The sequence below is a fragment of the Urocampus carinirostris genome, chromosome 9 (assembly GCF_059441175.1).
Source record: "Urocampus carinirostris isolate Australia breed hairy pipefish chromosome 9, RoL_Ucar_1.0, whole genome shotgun sequence".
In the NCBI taxonomy this organism is placed as follows: Eukaryota; Metazoa; Chordata; class Actinopteri; order Syngnathiformes; family Syngnathidae; genus Urocampus; species Urocampus carinirostris.
The window spans coordinates 13,970,940-13,987,410 of NC_142357.1; positions in this window are offsets into that span (position 1 = coordinate 13,970,940).

Consider the following 16,471-nt stretch of genomic DNA (forward strand, 5'->3'; position numbering starts at 1 on the left):
AATTGGCCAACCCGCTGTTCATCGGTGGTATGCCCGCAAAACAGACGCCGGCGACTGTTCCACTTCCTCATCGCGTCATTTCCGCGTCATTTTCTCGTGTGGACCACGGGTATAAAAGCTGCCGAGCCGGCGTTATGCCGAGAAATGCATCCTTGCCGAGATTTGCATCCCCTCGCTACTACAACCACTTTTACCTCGTTTTATCTCACTTTCTTATCACTTTTAGGGAATTTAATGGCGAACATATAACCAAAACCACTTCGTCTCGCATTTGTTGGGAATGTAATACAACTTAAACCATTCCGTCTTTGTATTTGTTGTGAATGTAATCGAACGGTAATGCACGCCGTATACAAATCACTTTTGAGCAGGTAACATGTTTATTTTGCCTTTTTCTATTCAAATCGCTCGTATTGAAACTGTTATGCACTCTACCATAAAGCTTATTTCTGCATAATAAGCTTTATGGTAGAGTGCATAACAGTTCTCAAAAGTGATTTATATACGATGTGCATTACCGTTCGATTACGTTCACAACAAAAACAAAGACGGAATGGTTTATGTTGTATTACATTCCCAACAAATGCAAGACAAAGTGGATTTGGTTATATGTTCGCCATTACATTCCCTAAAAGTGAGATAAAACGAGGTAAAAGTGGTTGTAGTAGCGAGGGGATGCAAATCTCGGCATAACACCGGGCTGTAGAAATCATAACCGCTCAAGACACAGTCCCGTGAAGATCAAGATTTCAAGCTATGGCACCGAAGAAGCCAATATGTTATTATTGTAATAGTTTTTCATTTTTATTTTATTATTTGTTATGAAATGAAAAGAAATGTCAAGAAATAAAAATGGATTAAGACGAGGTCACTACGGTGACGGGGATCCATGTCCACCCCTTGACGTCTCGAGCACAACTGACGTGTGCTCGGCAAATCGCGCTGTATATACGCGGAGAAAGGCGTTTGACCGTCACACGCGTAACACGCTAATTTCACGTAATAACACCGCAATACAGGCGCAGAACATGCTATGACCGTGCTCCACCCACGATTACCCGCTGAAATTTCGCGTCCTACCCATGTGTAACGACGCCCTGGCCGCGGCCAGAGCACGTCGTTCCGCGTCATTTCCGCGTCATTACCTCGTGTGCCGAACGCGGTTAACACGTGGTCTAAAGTTTTGAGCAGCGCAAAACTTTTTCGCACGGCCGACCGCGTGTGAATTTCCGACCGCGTGTAAAGCACTGCTGTATCTCGTCTATATGGCGATCTCAAAGCGTTCAACATCGTCTGCTTCACGGGCAGAAATTTCTAGCCGTGATTCAGCCTCGATACGCCCGTGAAAGGCTTGGTGACCGGGCCCTAAAGTTTTGAGCAGCGGAAAACTTTTTCGCGCTGCCAACCGCGTGTGAATTTCCGATCGCGTGTAAAGCACTGCTGTATCTCGTCTGTATGGCGATCTCAAAGCGTCCAACAGCGTCTGCTTCACAGGCAGATATTTCTGGCCGTGATTCAGACGCAAACGGCTGTGTGACCGGGCCCTAAGTAATCCATTTCTGAACTTCCCAAATTATATCCTCTTTTCAGGTAAACACTTGGATATGAGTGAAATTTTGAGTTGTCAAGAACACAAAGCATATATAGTGGCCCCCATTTCATATTTGTTTCATTTGAGATTGAGCTCGTATCGCTAATTGTTCGTATCTCGAACCAATTTCCCCCTTAAGAAATATCTGAAAACTGTTACTGGCCTTCCGAAAGTATGGCCTCAGTTCATGTAAACACTTGGGTTTGCTGAAAACACAGACACAAAGCATTTACTGTGTCCCCTTTACATTTTGTATTAATTTGGGATTGAGCTCATATCTCTAATTGTTAGTATCTTAAACTGTCAGGACCAGAACGAAGACAGGACCCACTTGCATCTGTTTCTCTTAGTTTTATTAGGAAGAAGGGAAAGGATAGTGTACACGATCCGCAGATCGCTGGTTGTGGGGAGCAGGTTGCTCAGACGCGGGAGTAGTATTTCCGTGGCGAGCGATGGCAGTGTCGAGAGCGGGAAAAAACAGATCGGTGGCCGGGACGGGGGAGCAAAAACTTAGTCAAGTTCAGAAAATGGTTCGGAGCCGGGAATCAAACAGGAATCAGAACAGGAGAGAGTCAGGGTCGGAAGGCTTGCCTAGCATAGCTGAGGTTCGCTGGCGGACTGACAACAGGTGACAGGAAGACGGGGGTTTGAAAAGAAACAAGCAGCCAATCAGCGTATGAGGCAGTTGGCGCCAAAGGAGCAGATTCAGGTGCCTCGCATCAGTAATCATGGCATAAACATATTTTCCCCATAAGAAATAACTGAAATCTATGTAATCCATTCCTGGCCTTCCCAAATTATAGCCTCTGTTCACTTAAACCCACAGGCCTGAGTGAAAGTTTGAGTTGTCTTGAACACGAAGGACACATAGTAGCCCCTCTACATACTGGATTAATTTGGGATTTAGCTCGTATCTCTAATATTCCCTGTGAGAAATAACTGAAAACTAATCATACCATTCCAGGCCTTCCCAAAATTAAGCCTCACCAAAGTAGCTATAAAAAGCATGTTTCTAAACACTAAAAACAAATTTAAATAGAAACTGATCATAAAAAAACAGTAAAAAAATCAGATTATAATAAAAAAATAAAATGCGAGTTTATTATGGAGTAGGTCGGTGGTTGCTAACGGAGGTCTATGTGTGGTGGTGGAGGGTTGAGGGAACACCATAGACTGTTTAAGATGTGTGAGCATTTGCTGTAAAATTAAAGTTAGTGTAAGAGCGTGATATTGGGTCTGTAAGGTGGGAAATGCATGTGCTAAATGAGAGGAGCTGATGCTGGCAGAAAGAGATCTCGATGACTCGGCCGTCTAGTGCATATGTGTCAAACTCATGGGCCACAAAATTTCATGTGGACCCTGAGCCAATACTGAGAAAAGCACAGAAGAAATGCCACAATGACCTGAAATTTAAATATGTCCATGAAGCCAGGCACCAATAACAAAGCACCCATTGTAGCTGCATTTGCAGACTACATTTAATCAACCAGAGAACATTGAGGAAACCCATTACCGTGTTATTTTACTTGAACTAAAAGTCTTGGATGTGCTGTTTAATTAGACAGTATGTAATATTTAGTGCCCCCTAGTAGTATAAAAAACTTTCATTCGGTAAAAAGAAAAATCATGAATTTGAATATCAAGCAAAAATACATAAACTATCATACTAATGTTAGTTTTCATAAAAAAGCCTAGGTCAATGAATTTGTATTTATTTTACTTTGTGGAATCCGTAGTAAGACGGCTGCCATGTTAGTCTGCCTTCTCACTGCTACAGGTAGGTAGCGCGATAAAAACTCGCTGCGTGTTTTGAATGTTGAAAAAAAAATGCGTGAAGTTCCCGATTCGTCTGCAACTTGGAGATACTACCACGAATAGTTGTTTTGGGTCCTCAGGGCGTTCAGTGGCCACACCGGGAAGAGTATTGTGCATTTATGCTTTGAAGTAAAGAATATACAGTGAGACCTCGGTTATCGCGGTTAATGGGGACCAAAACCACCCGCTAAAGGTGAAAATCTGCGAAGTAGTGACGCCCCTTCAAAAAAAAAAAAAAATCTCCTCTCATCTCATTATCTGCACCGCTTATCCTTCTTAGGGTCGCGGGGGGGCTGGAGCCCATCCCATCCATCTCCGGGCAGTGGGCAGGGGACACCCTGAACTGGTTGCCTGCCAATCACAGCTGCAAATCACATTAGTTCTCGCAGCTAGCTGCGTTATTCATCGACGCACGAGCCGAGTGATCCACCGCTAAGAGTCGTACAGCTGGGCGATTTTACGTCCGCCCGGGATGCTATTTATGCTATTTTTTAATTTATTTTTCAGTATTGATCAAAATGACCTCATCATCTTGAGCCTTGCAATCTAATCTTATATTGACATACTCGGGATTCTCTATTTAAGATGAAAGGTAGGTTCCAATTAAAAAATTGGAGCAGATCAACAACAACATTCCTTTTAAAGCTAAATTTATATTTACTGTATACAGACGCTCCCTTACTTACAAACATTCGACTTACTTAAAACAGTAGATACGAACATTTATTTCGGGATGTCGAAAACTATCCGGACATTGCCATGAGTTAGATTTTATATTGTTCACCTTTTTCCGAGTATAGGACATTACTATAGTACTTCTTTCCGTCGCTACCGTTGTGTAGCGCTGTGAGAGGTCACCCAGCATCCACCTGGGAGAAAAAAATCTGCTTCCTTGTCCTACTTCGTATGCCACCAATGTAGCGTGTCGTTCAGTGTGGGTAATGGTTTGCTCCTCGTTCATGAAAATATACTCAGTAACACCCGTCTAATGTAAAAACACCGAACTCTCTTCAAAACAAAACTCTCGCTCCCCTACACACCTGCGACATGTGTCGCCCTACTGACATTTATGCACACCTCAAATTCTACGCCTACACTATCTCCAGCGTCCATTCAATATGGTTGGTGTAAAGGAGAGGCGAGCCATTTATTTTGAAATGAAAGTGGAATAAGAAAGCTTGATTCGGTTGAGAAAACAATCAGACCGCTTTTTTTCCGCCCCTTTTTACCTCGGAGGAGGACCTCCTGAAGCGCATCTCCCAAAAATAAATTAAACCTCCCTTTATTTATCTTTATAGAGCATATTATTTTATGAAATGTTTATTTTTAGTAAAAAACAATACAGGTGACGTATACAAGCCTTAAACATACTTATATGAACCCTAAACATACAAAATATAGCAATGAAGCAACTTACGAACAAATTCAACTGACGAACGATCGTCCGGAACCTGACTCATTTGTAAGTGAGGCAGCATCTGTACTCAAAAATATTAGCATTCGTCTGTGTAGTCTAAGGAATTTCAAATTTTGGAAATTGGAAAACCCAGTCAATGCAGAACATTTCAGAATGTTTTACAAATACTACTTTTCATTTACATCAGCTGATAGGGTGTCTGAAATCATGGCATCATTACCCTCTTTTCCAAGCCTCTGGTGCACGCTAATAATCGTTATTTTTTTTTGCTGAGAACTTGTGGAGTGACTACATTTGTCTTTTTATAGTATTTCCTACAAACTGTTTTGCCTCAAATATATTGGCAGGTGTGAGAAATTTGTAGTTGTGGGTGCCACCTACAGCGTCTATTATTGCAATGTACTTTCCAACTGCCTCTGTAAATATATACATATTATATATCATTCATCTATTGATTTTAATTGTTTTTTTTCATCCTTTTACACATTTTTACGTTTTTAATTTATTTCTCTTTCTCTAATTTGGCTCTACCTATGTGGTGACAATAAAAGACATTTGTTGATTAAAAAATTCATATTGTATGTTGTGACGGTCTGTTGAGATTGACAAATATTGCAATGTTGGATTTCTGATCAAGTAAATTATTGTTAGGGCATTGGATGACACACTTATATGCTGACTCAAAAATAGTGTTCTTTGACTGCAATTAAAACAGCCATTGACTTACTTTCACCATTTTCCTCCTAAAATTAAAAAATTTGCAGTCAGGCATGTGTAATCACTCTCCTCCTCTCATCCCCCCACCTCCTTTCCCTCAGCGTAATGCGCTCTGTGGCTGGAATACCTAGGGTAAAAGTCAGATAAAAGCAGATAGGCGCGGTGGAAAAAACATATATTTTTAACACATATTTGATAAAGAAAATATTTAATTTTAAACTTTTTTAAACTACACAACCTCCATCCATCCATTATCTGCACCGCTTATCCTCAGTAGGGTCGCGGGGTGCTGGAGGCCATCTCAGCTATCTCTGGGCAGTGGGAAGGGGACAGACTAAAATGGTTGACAGCCAGGTGCAGGGAACCGAGGGACAGACAATTCGCTCGCTCATTCACACCTAGGGACAATTTGGACTAGCCAATTACCATGACATGCATGTTTTTGGGATGTGGGAGGAAACCAGGTGCCTGCAAGCACGGGGGAGAACATGCAAAGTCCACACAGGAAGGTTTGATCTCATGACCTCGGAACTATGCCGCACACGCGCTAACCACTGCGCTGCCAATACACAACCTACATTTAACAATTGATTTCAAGGCATCCTATACAACAGCCTGACAGCCATAGAAGATAAAATAAGATCATCAAAACTTTTCTGAGCCTTAATTTGTGCTAGGTTACATAAAGTACCCCTGTTGGTGCCCTCGCCCCACAGGGTGTGGCGACAGAGACGCGAGTAAGCAGGATGAGCCGTAAAGCCGCTTAACGAGCTGGACTGCTATCAAAGAGAGAACCCTTTTAATTTGCTTAATTTACAGGCAGCTTTCTTGCTGCTAATAATCTTCCCAGAGTGATACTTGACAAATTGATTGGAGAGCGTGCAGGATACGACCAATTGGAAAGCACAAAGGATGCCGGCAGTTCCAGGCTCCATAATACACGTTTGACTACAAAATGACTTAGTCATGGAAGGGCCAGGTTATTTGGAGATCATATTAAATAATACTGGTAGGTCTACAGCTTGGTAGACACTCAAATTAAGGAACAAATACATTAATGGATTTCGAATTTGCAAGGACAACAGGAGAGGGCCATACCCTAAGATAAAAAATTCCAACCTGTCCTTTAAGTCGTCTCCTGTACTCTTTTTTTTTTTTTTACTTCTCCCTGTTTGAAAAATAAAAAAGCAGATCAGTCCCAAAGGGTGTGGTATTCAATGAACAGTAACAGCCAATGTTGACAATGATGTAAAAGGTACATAATAGTCAATAGCCAATCATTTGTATTGATACAGCGCATATGTGTTTTATTATTTTTTAACATGTAATAATAAATTGAACGTGTAAATTTCCTTAATGGTTTGGTTTGGTTTGGTTTGATTTGGATCCCTAACTACTGGGGTTTTAGGGGCACCATTTCCTGTGATGTGTCTTGGGCAAGTACAGCTAGGTGGTTCCCATCCTTCTCCAGGCCAACAAATGTTTCTTAATTAGACTGAAAAATGACAATAATTTGCAATTTTAAGAAGTAAATTAACATTAACCTTGTCAATGGTTGACTAAAACAATCAATCATTCTTTTTTTAACATTAACTCATATAAAAAAGTGAAATATATATATTTTTAAAGAAGATCATTTGAATTACAATTGAATAATTAAAAGATTAAGATTAAGATTAAGGCTTAAATCACGACCTAAAAGGCGCACGCCTTGGTTTACTGATGAAATTAGATCGCTTAACAAGAATGCAGGAAATCTGAAAGAAAATGGCGCGCCACCAAGCTTGAGGTTTTCCGTCAAACCTGGTGTGAATACTTGTTAAGGTAAAAAGCAGCCCTTGCCTCTGCAAAAGCAGCTTATTTTTCGAAGGTGATTGTGGCACAAAAAAACAACCCCAAAATCCTTTTAGACACTGTAGCATCGCTAATGAGGCAACAGATTATCCCAGATAGTTCTACCCATTCAGCCCAGCCCATGACTTTATGGTCTTCTTTTACAAGAAGATTCAACACATACGGGAAGATATTTCTAAAGATTTTTCCCGATTTAGTGATCTGTCGCTCGATAATCTTAAACAGGTGGTGAATACGGCCAAACCGACTACTTGCCTGTTTGACCCGCTTCCGGGTTCGCCGATTAAAGGTCTTTTTGGGGTCCTTGGACCTTCACTTCTAAATAATATAAACATATTACTCTCCTCAGGTGTAGTTCCAGTGGTTTTTAAGTGCGCTGTTATTAAACCTACACTGAAACGACCCAACCTTGATCCAGAAAGCGTATGTAATCATAGACCTGTGTCAAACCTACCGTTTCACTCTAAAGTACTTGAAATAGTTGTGGCACAGCAGCTGAATGATTTTATATCCGATAACAATCTTTTTGAATCACTGCAATCAGGATTCAGGGCTAACCACTCAACTGAGACAGCCCTGATTAAGGTAACCAATGAGCTTCTACTGAGCACTGAGTTTAAACAGCTGGGAAGCAATCTGTCAATGAGCCGCAGCTGGCGCCAATCGGGCGCCATGGCAACCGTGACAATTATATTGTAATTAAACATACTGTTCAGTGCCATTTTATAACATTTTTGGTTAGTGATGTGCCACAAAACTTTTCCAATGTAAAAAAAAATGCCCTGGCTCAAAAAAGGTTGAAAAACACTGATATAGAGTAGTATTTTTGTTATATAATGTGCAAACTTTTGATTTATATTAATTTCCATTCAGCTACATATTCATCTTGATTATATTTAATTTACTTCACTAACTGAGTTAATATAATTTCGGGTGTTCCTTTTGAAAAATATATTCAGAAAATCTAATGTACTCATTTTTTTTTAATTGATAGACCAACTATTTAATATCAACACTAGGTTTCATACATTTTCAGGCATTATAATAATACCACTAAATCAACACACTGAACATTTCATTACCTGACAAGAAAAAAAAATGGAAATATATTTAGCTAAACGGCTGCAGGACTGCAAAGACTACAGTAGAAATGACCATGGAAAAGACGGACCAAACAGTGCTTGAAAGTGAAACTGTAACCATCACTATTCTCCTCTGACATGAATCATGAGATGAATTAAGACTATTTCTTGAAGAATCATACAAGATGTTTTCAAAGTCACACCCAGAACCACTCAAGTCTGTCGCATGTGATTTGAGGCCAAAACAAAATTGATAAAGCCCTGACAAAGGCATTCTTTGCAGGGGCGACAACGATAGCGTGTCATGCAGACCGGTTAGTCATTTTGTTTCCGATCTGTGCAGAACGTAATGAATTCCTGGTTCTTCGGTGTCAAACAATTGACTGCCTTTAAAGCTCAACGGAGGGGACACAGGGATTAATTTCACAATAAGCACTGTGATAATGATAAAGGTATGCACAGTATGCCGACACATGGACAAGCAACAGCTCGTATTAGAGGAAGGAAAATATGGAGTGTTTCGGGACAATTCACACTGGGCCGTTTCAACTGCACTTTCGCTACACACTGTTGTTTACCAGCACCGTCACCATGCACAATACAAATAAACAGAATTTGCAATAGGGCAGCGCGGCGGTGCAGTGGTTAGCGCGTGTGCGGCACAGTTCTAAGGTCTTGGGAACTTCCTGTGTGGGTTCAAATCCAGCTACTGGACTTACTGTGCGGAGTTTGTATGTTCTCCCCGTGCTTGCGTCTGTTTCCTCCGGGCGCTCCGGTTTCCTCCCACGTTCCAAAGACATGCATTTCAGGTGGATTGGCCGGTCCAAATTGTCCCTAGGTGTGAATGAGCGAGTTGTCTGTCCCTGTGTGCCTTGCGATTGCCTGGCAACCAGTTCAGAGTGTCCCCTGCCCACTGCCCGATTATTGCTGGGATAGGCTCCAGCACCCTACTGAGGATACGCGGTGCAGCTGATGAGATGAGAATTTGCAATACGGTTCACATTGGTTTGGAAATAAAGTCTCTGCTGCAATTTCCATACTGTGCATTGTGCATATTTCAGCCTAAGAAGACACGTTGGCACCGGAGTAAGCGCGGCGTCGGAATGCTTTTTGAGTTTTACATCGGGGCGGGTCCCTGAAATGAAGTTAATTGGTCAGGTTCGAGCTGGTTTAGGCTTTAAGTTTTAGGCCCGATCTTACCTTGAATTGACAGGCATAAGCACAATATCATAAAATATATTTATTTTTATGCCAGTGATTTATGAAACTACCACCTTGCACAAGGGAAAATAGTAAAAATAATTTGGAATTATTTTGACAATTATTTTCGTACTAAAGGGTCCACTGAGTCACACATGAAAAGCATTCTAATGCAATATATGAAAACGTATTTTCACAACCTACTCACAATATACAACTGATTGCACAATAGGTATTATTCAACAGAAATATTCTGAATGAAAAATATTTTAACTGACTACTCTTCCTGCTCCATATGACGACAAATAGAATCTTGCGCAAATATGAAATGTATACTGTCAGTGTTGGACACATTCCTGAAATTTGTTACAGTTACTAGTTACAATACTCCAAACGTAACTATCTAGCTATAAATTACCATATGCACCCACATAGAAGCTGACCTCCTAAAACTGCTTTGAAATAACCACATACTAAAAGAATATAAGGAAATATGTACATTAACATATAGAGCGCTGAACCATTCATATTCATATTAGATTGCAAACAAGCACTTAGCCGAGTGACTCCGTATCCATTTTGTCTATGGGTTTCAAACGACTCCAAGATCTCCTTCTCCATTTATGGTTACTGTTCAATACGTTTTTTGTTTTTTGTTTTTTTCTCTAGGTATATAAGTATTGCAAAAATAATTTTACAAATAAAAAGATCTCACTTCAGCACACTTTTACCATAAAATTTGTGCTCACAATTGCCCCATTGATTTTCCCTTAATTTGTTGTTCTCTTATAAGCTACGCCCCCTCCCTACGCGCTGCCTACCATTCATTACTGGTGACGTACAGCTCACTGCAAGCCTAAAAGCTGACCCCTTGATTTCAGTGTTTTAGTTAGTAGTCAGTTAGTCAAGTTGTAAATGTGGCCTAAATGCTTGTAAAAATGGTAGGGAGATTATCTCTATGAGGAGAAATTCAGCAGTCTACTACTCTGTGCTTGAGACAATACTGCCGTAACTGTATTCAGTTGTACTTTGTTGGTTAATATAAACATGCTCACCCTACAAGTACTGTTGTTGGGGGATTGAGGTCTGTTTTTGTGACTTGGGTGAGGCGTAAATAGTCAATTTTGAAAGGGTATAATGAAGTACTGCGCCATGTCGTAAAAGCAGTAGAGCTACAAGATTTTCTTAATAATTTGTTAAAGTACTCGTTAAAGGGGAAAGTACCATATTTTCCGCACTATAGAGCGCACCGGGTTATAGGGCGCGCACCCCCAAAAAATAGTTTTTGGTCCTATATCTTCCATACACAAGGCGTACCGGATTATAAGGTGCTACAATGGGAACGTCGACAAAACAGTCAGATAGTTCAGTCAAACTTATTACCCCCTTAACATTCCGAAAGCTTGCAAAGAAGCAAATACATGTCGTAGACATGTGCGGATGCGGTGTCCATACGATGTCACTCAAATGCATCGTTCCAAATATCATTTGGAAGGTTAAAGTCTTGGATTCAAGAAATGCCAACCATTCCTTTGTTTCTATTTTCTTTTTCACTCGCAACTTTACTGTGCATATGACAATAAACACTTGGAATTGAGTTTAATTTAAAAAAAGACCCATCACAGAAACATCGATATTACTCTGAAACAAGATACTGGGAAAATATATAGCCGGAGTAGTTCACCGAAGTCGTTGTGTTCAATAATAATGTGCAACCATGGTCCTCTTATATCCGTAAGTGTAGTAAATCCAGGAGAGTAAATTATTTACAAATACAGTACAGAATAGTAAAATACTTTTTACTCTATGCCGTAGTTCTACCCAACATGCTATTCACATTCATCTTTTTCGGGCAATTGCAGGCTTTGTTTTGTTCCTTTAGCCTATGCAAGCCTGTAAATGATAAAAAGGATCCGCCCCCTATACCTCTGAATAACTTTAGCCAATAGTGATCAATTCAACTGATGATTGACACATCTTTTTCGGCCAATTGCAGGGTTTGTTTTGCCCCTTAAACCTATGTGATCCTGTAAATGATAAAAAGGATCCGCCCCATTTACCTCCGAATAACTTTAGCCAATAGTGATCGATTCAAATGATGATTGACACATTGGTTAGCCAATGAAACGCCGGTATATAAATCCCAGCATACACCGCAGACTACTTCGCGTTCGGGGGAAAATCTAGTCGGCGGCTGCTTGCATTAGTTGCAAGACTATGCGACTTAATATTGACCCATATATAAGGCCCACAGTATTATAAGGCGCATGGTCAGCTTTTGAAAATTTTTTAGGTGCGCCTTATAGTGCGGAAAATACGGTAATTGGGTTCCAAAAAGGCAATTCCAGCACTGCTCCCGAACCATATGTTTCCCACCCATTGTCTACAACAACTACTTGAGCAATAGGAATTACCCCTTTAAATCTCAAATTGCACCCTGCATCTGCTTGGTTCCATAGCGCCACCGTCAGGCCCAAAACTCAAAAACACGTTTCAAATGACACCGGCACAGCCTCTCGTTAAGAGTCAGGAGGGGCCGCCAACGGGAAACGGGTCACCCCTCGCTCCTTACTCACATCAGAGCGCTTTCAAGTGTCCTTTGCCGTCACCGCGGATGACAACAGACGATCGATAAGGCGCCCTAAATGAAAAGCGGGAGCGAGGCGCCATCCCCAACCCCTCAACCCTCCCTTTTCTCCTGCTGTGGCCCCTGAGGCAGAAGATTTGGCAGCCGCCGCCAGGCCTCCTCTCAACTGGAGGCGCTTTTCACCTTTGTGTGCGTGAGAACCAACACGCTCTTGACGGACAGCTTTTGCAGACGCTTTCCTCATGAAACACCACATCGGCCTGTGTTTGCGTGTGTGTCTTTGATTAATTGCAGTGATGGGCGTGTTACTGAAAACCAGTATTTCGTTACAGTTGCTCGTTGCTTCATTTTAACTGTAACTTCGTTACCCCCCAGATTACGAACACCAAAAAGAAGCGCATTACTCCGAGAGTAACTATATAGTTACAAATTATCGTATATACTCGCAAAAAGTTAACCTATTGAAAATATTTTAAAAGAATTAGAGAATGTAAAGAAAAAGTTGTCACCAACCAGTGGAAGAAGTGAAGTATTCATATTTCTTGGCTTGTGCAATCAGGGCAGTTTGCAAATAAACAATTGCAGAGACACTCCATATCCATTTTTTTCTCTGGGCTTTAAACCACTTTGACGATCTCCTCTATTTCTTTGACTGTTTAAAACATTTTTTTCTCAAGGTTTGGTGTTCTACATATATATATGTGTACAAATAAAAAGACCAAAATTCCGCACACTTTTACAGTAAACTCTGCATACGTTTTCCCCATTTATTCAGTTGGTTTGTTTTTTCCCACATAAGCCCTACGCCACTGCCTGCCATTTTCCTACTGGGTTAAATGCAAGTACCGTATTTTCCGCACTATAAGGCTCACATAAAATCTGATTTTTTTTTAAAAAGCTGACTATGCGCCTTATAATCCGGTGCGCCTTATATATGGATCAATATTGAATTACAAGGTCTCGCAACTAAGAGAAGCAGCCGCCGACTCCATTTTTCGCGTAGAAGAACAAGTGCGCTGTGCATACTGGGAAAAATTAAACAACGATTCTCTTTTATTTGTGCGTTTGTATAAAGACCCTGAATTGGCTCCTATTGAGAGACACGCTTAAAACGCAGAGTTTAATCTCAAGGCGATCAGTCACACAGTAGAACACGGAAATAGAGCAGCAACGAGTGGAGGAAGCATGAGGATAAGTTGCGCCAAGTAAGGAAGACTAAACAAAGTTTCCGTGGCAATAAAGCGAGATGGCCACAGTTAGAGGACACACTTGAACAGTGGGTTGTTGAACAAAGAGCAGCAAGTAGAAGTGTCAGTACAATAACTATTCCATATAAAGGCAACAGCCCTGGCACGGGAACTTAACATTAAAGAATTCAGAGAAGGTCCTACTTGGTGTGTGTTTACATTTTACATTTTACAGTTATTATGTTATTGCTTTATTGTTATTGTTTTGCGCTTGTTGTTTTTGCACATTACGAGTGTCACTATATTATGATTGCACTAACGTTTAATTTACCATAACAGTATCAGACGTTTTTTTGCGTGTTGACTAAATGGAGGAAAAGTAAAATGTTATGCCTTGCTGTTGTTCAAAGGCGTTAAAGATGTGTCACGAAAATGCTTTACCTCAGAGAAAATAATAAAACAGCTGTTTATTCATTTTGGGAGTGACTGAAGATTGTGGAAAGATTGTTTGTTATCTACAGTATTAATAAAGTTTGACTGACTTATCTGACTGTTTTGTTGACATTCCCTTTAGCGCGGCACCATCTAACGGTTGCATAACGTAACTACATCCTCTACTGTAGCCAAGTCAAGTCACATTTATTTATGACGCCCTTAATCACAAAAATGTCTCAAAGGACTGCACAAGATTACAATTACAAAATTGCACAATTACCTGATCTTAAAACAGCATGCACTTATAGCGCCTTATAATGGTGTGCGCCTTATGTATGGAAAAAATTTAAAAATATATCATTCATTGAAGGTGCGCCTTATAACACGGTGTGCCTTATAGTGCGGAAAATACGGTATATACCTTAGAGAGTATCTGCATGAGGACAAATTTTGTTTACTCTGCACTCGAAACCATGGTTGGACTCAGTTGTACTTTGTTGGTAGATATGTTAAACACACTTGTTGTCACTAATGGATCGAGGGTTGCATGTAACACTACAAGGGATGACGATTTATTCAGCAGTTGAACAATATTGCACAATATTGTCACAAATAAACATGCGTTCTCATTGTTTCTGGCAGATTGACAGTTTTCTATAACCAGATTAGTACTGCATAATTATTCAGCAATTGTAAAACATTCTGAGTCATTATCTGCATCTAACTAATATTATACTTATACTCAATTAACGCTCCATTGGGTAGCGACAATTGAGTTACGTATTTGATAATATCAATAGGGACTATGGAAGCTATAAGTGTTTTATTTCATAGCAGGAAGTCGGCAGATAACTATGTCAGTTACCTCATGGTAAGCCTCATGTTTAAAATAAATGGTAATTTCTGGATCTATGAAATCTTCAAGGAATACATGTTTGTATTTATATGATTGTATTGTTGTTTATTATTTAAAACAATATTGCTTTGTGAATGGCGCTAAACAATACACACTCTCCCTTTAAATATCATTAAGAACAAATTTAAAGGCCTTTTTGTTTTTCCATGGTTATTTTTAAGTAAAACAAGGCCAATTGACGCATGCGCATTTAGGACAACAAAAATGATGTGACCTTTTACTGCACAATTAAATAATATGTTTGCTTTCCAAATAGTGTCCAAAAACATTGCGTGTGCGCATGTGTGTTTGTTGGCATGTGCGCACGCGGAATTCCCACGTGCACTTAGACGTTAATTATCACTTTAATAGGGAGTATGACTAAAAATGTAAAAAGGGGATTAAAATGGGGGTGGACTGGAGGTTGGGTTCACATTGGGTCTGCTGCGCGTCTAATTCAAGATACCAATATGAAAGAAAAAGAGGGGAGGGGGAATTTTCAAGTAAGAGTTTGACGTGTAAATATTGGAAGAGGAAAAAAAGGGTCACTAATGTGTTTATAATTTAATAGTAATGGGGCTTTTTATTTGAGAAGTAAATCATACTTGCTCACATGTATCATCACACTTTCACACGCACGCAACTATACTCTTAAACACAACAGTATCCATGCATGAACACTAGCATATTCTCTCATACACACTATTATACTCTCCTACTCACGCTACTTTGCTTTCACACACATATTACTATACTCCCACGTACACACACTCCTGTAAACTCTCACACATACACTACTATACTCCCACACAAACACTACTCTATACTCTCAAACACTATTAGACTCTCTAACACATACTATTATTCGTTCTCACAAACATTTAAAACTGCAATTACTACACAGGTTTTTTCACACCTAGGGTAATGATCAGTTCACCGCTCAGTGTTGTTTTACTTTGAGTACTTTGGTAACCATGGTGACGCACACTGATCTTTGTGAATATGTTACACAGTTTGGCATCAAACTTAGTGGCTCCCGGTATAGTAGTATGTCATCGAGTGTTGTAGTATATGTAAGAGTATAATAATAGGTGTGTGACAGCATAGTAAGGTGTGTATAAGAGTATAGTAATGGGCTTGGGCATGGGTGTAAGAGTATATCAGTAGTGCAGTGGTTAGCACATTCGCCTAACACGACAAAGGTCCCTGGTTCGAGGTGGAAAAATATGTTGGCCTGGAAAGGGGTGGGCACCATCATGCTGTACTTGCCCATGACACACCACAGGAAATGGTGCCCCACAACTCAGGTGGTTAAGGGATGAAACTGACCATATGAAACTCAAGTACTTTGTGTGAGAGAAAAATATTAAGGTGTATGAGATTATAATAGTGTACGTGAGAGATTATAGTAATCAGGGCCTGCAAGGTCTTCTCTGCTGGTCTAAAATATTTTGAAGTAGTGTGATGTTAATTATATTTCAATAATTCCAAATAGTCCGTTAGCTTCATTGCTCTTCCCTGGTTGTGCTACTACGGCGTGCGCTTTCATATTTAAGATTTTTGATTTACCTGTTGGTAGCCAATTTGGCGAGTCAGTGCCTGCTAGAGAGGCTTAGGGAACATCATCTGTTTCACAAACTATGATTGGCTATGGGTTGGTTATCCACCAAAACCATTGCACTATCCACGTT